This window comes from Thunnus maccoyii, chromosome 10 (assembly GCF_910596095.1).
Source record: "Thunnus maccoyii chromosome 10, fThuMac1.1, whole genome shotgun sequence".
Taxonomy (NCBI): domain Eukaryota; kingdom Metazoa; phylum Chordata; class Actinopteri; order Scombriformes; family Scombridae; genus Thunnus; species Thunnus maccoyii.
The window spans coordinates 329,001-335,000 of NC_056542.1; the positions used below are offsets into that span (position 1 = coordinate 329,001).

The 6,000-nt window shown below is 38.4% G+C and overlaps 1 protein-coding gene across 1 annotated transcript in view; it reads left to right on the plus strand.

Moving 5' to 3' along the window:
- The window catches only part of thbs3a (thrombospondin 3a), a 62,786-nt gene that overhangs the window by 25,618 nt on the left and 31,168 nt on the right, over nucleotides 1–6,000 (plus strand). The window lies entirely within an intron of this gene.

The following is a 6,000-nucleotide window of genomic DNA, read 5'->3' on the forward strand; positions in this document are numbered from 1 at the left end:
CAACAACCAGATAACAACCAGATAACAACCAACAACCAGATAACAACCAACAACCACACAACAACCAGATAACAACCAGATAACAACCAACAACCAGATAACAACCAGATAACAACCAGATAACAACCAACAACCACACAACAACCATATAACAACCAGATAACAACCAGATAACAACCAACAACCACACAACAACCAGATAACAACCAGATAACAACCAGATAACAACCAACAACCAGATAACAACCAACAACCACACATCAACCAGATAACAACCAGATAACAACCAACAACCAGATAACAACCAGATAACAACCAACAACCACACAACAACCACACAACAACCAGATAACAACCAGATAACAACCAACAACCAGATAACAACCACATAACAGCCAGATAACAACCAGATAACAACCAGATAACAACCACACAACCAGATAACAACCAGATAACAACCAACAACCAGATAACAACCACACAACCAGATAACAACCAGATAACAACCAACAACCAGATAACAACCACACAACCAGATAACAACCAGATAACAACCAACAACCAGATAACAACCAACAACCAGATAACAACCAACAACCACACAACAACCAGATAACAACCAACAACCACACAACAACCAGATAACAACCAGATAACAACCAACAACCAGATAACAACCAACAACCACACAACAACCAGATAACAACCAGATAACAACCAACAACCACACAACAACCAGATAACAACCAGATAACAACCAGATAACAACCAACAACCAGATAACAACCACACAACCACACAACAACCAGATAACAACCAGATAACAACCAACAACCAGATAACAACCAGATAACAACCAGATAACAACCAACAACCACACAACAACCATATAACAACCAGATAACAACCAGATAACAACCAACAACCACACAACAACCAGATAACAACCAGATAACAACCAGATAACAACCAGATAACAACCAACAACCAGATAACAACCAGATAACAACCAACAACCACACATCAACCAGATAACAACCAGATAACAACCAACAACCAGATAACAACCAGATAACAACCAACAACCACACAACAACCACACAACAACCAGATAACAACCAACAACCACACAACAACCACACAACAACCAGATAACAACCAGATAACAACCAACAACCACACAACAACCAGATAACAACCAGATAACAACCAACAACCAGATAACAACCACACAACCAGATAACAACCAGATAACAACCAGATAACAACCAACAACCAGATAACAACCAACAACCAGATAACAACCAACAACCACACAACAACCAGATAACAACCAGATAACAACCAACAACCAGATAACAACCACACAACCAGATAACAACCACACAACCAGATAACAACCAGATAACAACCAACAACCAGATAACAACCAACAACCAGATAACAACCACATAACAGCCAGATAACAACCAACAACCACACAACAACCAGATAACAACCAACAACCACACAACAACCAGATAACAACCAACAACCAGATAACAACCAGATAACAACCAGATAACAACCAACAACCAGATAACAACCAGATAACAACCAACAACCACACAACAACCAGATAACAACCAACAACCACACAACAACCAGATAACAACCAGATAACAACCAAACAACCAGATAACAACCAGATAACAACCAACAACCAGATAACAACCAGATAACAACCATATAACAACCAACAACCAGATAACAACCATATAACAACCAACAACCACACAACAACCAGATAACAACCATATAACAACCAACAACCAGATAACAACCATATAACAACCAACAACCACACAACAACCAGATAACAACCAACAACCAGATAACAACCATATAACAACCAACAACCAGATAACAACCATATAACAACCAACAACCAGATAACAACCAGAAAACAACCAACAACCAGATAATGACCAAACAACCACATAACAACCAGATAACAACCAGATAACAGCCAGATAACAACCAGAAAACAACCAACAACCACACAACAACCAGATAATGACCAAACAACCAGATAACAGCCAGATAACAACCAGAAAACAACCAACAACCAGATAATGACCAAACAACCACATAACAACCAGATAACAACCAGATAACAGCCAGATAACAACCAGAAAACAACCAACAACCACACAACAACCAGATAATGACCAAACAACCACATAATAACCAGATAACAACCAGATAACAACCAACAACCACACAGCAACCAGATAATGACCAAACAACCACATAACAACCATATAACAACTATATAACAACCAACAACCAGATAACAACCAGATAACAACCAACAACCACACAGCAACCAGATAATGACCAAACAACCACATAACAACCATATAACAACTATATAACAACCAACAACCAGATAACAACCAGATAACAACCAACAACCACACAGCAACCAGATAATGACCAAACAACCAGATAACAACCATATAACAACTATATAACAACCAAACAACCAGATAACAACCACACAACAACCAGATAACAACCAGATAACAACCAGATAACAACCAAACAACCAGATAACAACCACACAACAACCAGATAACAACCAGATAACAACCAACAACCAGATAACAACCAACAACCAGATAACAACCACACAACAACCAGATAACAACCAGATAACAACCAGATAACAACCAACAACCAGATAACAACCAACAACCAGATAACAACCAGATAACAACCAACAACCAGATAACAACCAACAACCAGATAACAACCAGATAACAATCAACAACCAGATAACAACCAGATAACAACCAACAACCACACAACAACCACACTACAACCAGATAACAACCAATAACCACACAACAACCAGATAACAACCAACAACCAGATAACAACCACATAACAGCCAGATAACAACCAGATAACAACCAGATAACAACCACACAACCAGATAACAACCACACAACCAGATAGCAACCACACAACCAGATAACAACCAGATAACAACCAGATAACAACCAAACAACCAGATAACAACCAACAACCAGATAACAACCAATAACCACACAACAACCAGATAACAACCAACAACCAGATAACAACCAGATAACAACCACACAACCAGATAACAACCAGATAACAACCAGATAACAACCAAACAACCAGATAACAACCAGATAACAACCAACAACCAGATAACAACCAACAACCACACATCAACCAGATAACAACCAGATAACAACCAACAACCAGATAACAACCAGATAACAACCGACAACCACATAACAACCACACAACAACCAGATAACAACCAGATAACAACCAACAACCAGATAACAACCAGATAACAACCAATAACCACACAACAACCAGATAACAACCAGATAACAACCAACAACCAGATAACAACCAGATAACAACCAACAACCAGATAACAACCAGATAACAACCAGATAACAACCAACAACCAGATAACAACCAGATAACAACCAGATAACAACCACACAACCAGATAACAACCACATAACAACCACATAACAACCAAACAACCAGATAACAACCAACAACCAGATAACAACCAAACAACCAGATAACAACCACACAACAACCAGATAACAACCAGATAACAACCAACAACCAGATAACAACCAGATAACAACCAACAACCAGATAACAACCAACAACCACACATCAACCAGATAACAACCAGATAACAACCAACAACCAGATAACAACCAGATAACAACCAACAACCACACAACAACCACACAACAACCAGATAACAACCAGATAACAACCAACAACCACACATCAACCAGATAACAACCAGATAACAACCAACAACCAGATAACAACCAGATAACAACCAACAACCAGATAACAACCAGATAACAACCAGATAACAACCAACAACCAGATAACAACCAACAACCAGATAACAACCAGATAACAACCACACAACCAGATAACAACCAGATAACAACCAGATAACAACCAACAACCAGATAACAACCAACAACCAGATAACAACCAGATAACAACCACACAACCAGATAACAACCAGATAACAACCAACAACCAGATAACAACCACACAACCAGATAACAACCAGATAACAACCACACAACCAGATAACAACCACATAACAACCACATAACAACCACATAACAACCAAACAACCAGATAACAACCAACAACCACACAACAACCAAACAACCAGATAACAACCACACAACAACCAGATAACAACCAGATAACAACCAACAACCAGATAACAACCAGATAACAACCAACAACCACACATCAACCAGATAACAACCAGATAACAACCAACAACCAGATAACAACCAGATAACAACCAACAACCACACAACAACCACACAACAACCAGATAACAACCAGATAACAACCAACAACCACACATCAACCAGATAACAACCAGATAACAACCAACAACCAGATAACAACCAGATAACAACCAACAACCACACAACAACCACACAACAACCAGATAACAACCAGATAACAACCAACAACCAGATAACAACCAGATAACAGCCAGATAACAACCAACAACCACACAACAACCAGATAACAACCAGATAACAACCAGATAACAACCAACAACCAGATAACAACCACACAACCAGATAACAACCAACAACCAGATAACAACCAGATAACAACCATATAACAACCAACAACCGGATAACAACCATATAACAACCAACAACCAGATAACAACCATATAACAACCATATAACAACCAACAACCAGATAACAACCATATAACAACCAACAACCACACAACAACCAGAGAACAACCAAACAACCAGATAACAGCCAGATAACAACCAGAAAACAACCAACAACCAGATAATGACCAAACAACCACATAACAACCAGATAACAACCAGATAACAGCCAGATAACAACCAGAAAACAACCAACAACCACACAACAACCAGATAATGACCAAACAACCACATAATAACCAGATAACAACCAGATAACAACCAACAACCACACAGCAACCAGATAATGACCAAACAACCACATAACAACCATATAACAACTATATAACAACCAACAACCAGATAACAACCAGATAACAACCAAACAACCAGATAACAACCAAACAACCAGATAACAACCACACAACAACCAGATAACAACCAGATAACAACCACATAACAACCAAACAACCAGATAACAACCAACAACCAGATAACAACCACACAACAACCAGATAACAACCAGATAATGACCAAACAACCACACAACAACCACACAACAACCAGATAACAACCAGATAACAACCAACAACCACACAACAACCACACAACAACCAGATAACAACCAGAACAACCAGATAACAATCAGATAACAACCAACAACCAGATAACAACCACACAACAACCAGATAACAACCAGATAACAATCAGATAACAACCAAACAACCAGATAACAACCAGATAACAATCAGATAACAACCAAACAACCAGATAACAACCAGATAACAATCAGATAACAACCAAACAACCAGATAACAACCAACAACCACACAACAACCACACAACAACCAGATAACAACCAGATAACAATCAGATAACAACCAACAACCACATAACAACCACACAACAACCAGATAACAACCAGATAACAATCAGATAACAACCAAACAACCAGATAACAACCAGATAACAATCAGATAACAACCAAACAACCAGATAACAACCAGATAACAATCAGATAACAACCAACAACCAGATAACAACCACACAACCAGATAACAACCAGATAACAACCACACAACAACCAGATAACAACCAAATAACAATCAGATAACAACCAAACAACCAGATAACAACCAGATAACAATCAGATAACAACCAAACAACCAGATAACAACCAGATAACAATCAGATAACAACCAAACAACCAGATAACAACCAGATAACAATCAGATAA